At 53.6% G+C, this 278-nt stretch overlaps 1 protein-coding gene across 1 annotated transcript in view; it reads left to right on the top strand.

Annotated features, from left to right (window-relative positions):
* Positions 1-278, top strand: part of LOC119594508 — a 95684-nt gene that overhangs the window by 1120 nt on the left and 94286 nt on the right. The window lies entirely within an intron of this gene.

The following is a 278-nucleotide window of genomic DNA, read 5'->3' as shown; positions in this document are numbered from 1 at the left end:
AAGCGTACTTCTCTTTCATTACATTAATTCAGAGTAGAATCCATGAGTAGAACGGTACATAATGCGTGAATTTCTTGGCCTTCCCAAAGGTTATATATCGACGACCCTTACGACTATTGCTCCGACGGCGAGGCGTAAGTCCGCTAAGGAGAGCGACTTCCGCTGACATTAGCGGGCGGGACGCCGGCCTCCTGGGAAGGCGGCCGCTCTGCGCACAGAGGCCTTGCTGCTTTTCCTGCTACTCGCTACGAGGGAGATTCTGATGCCTGTGCTTGCGG

The sequence above is a fragment of the Penaeus monodon genome, chromosome 34 (genome assembly GCF_015228065.2).
Source record: "Penaeus monodon isolate SGIC_2016 chromosome 34, NSTDA_Pmon_1, whole genome shotgun sequence".
Taxonomy (NCBI): Eukaryota; Metazoa; Arthropoda; class Malacostraca; order Decapoda; family Penaeidae; genus Penaeus; species Penaeus monodon.
The sequence above is the reverse complement of the archived record's forward strand: the minus strand, read 5'-3'. Positions and strand labels throughout refer to the sequence as shown.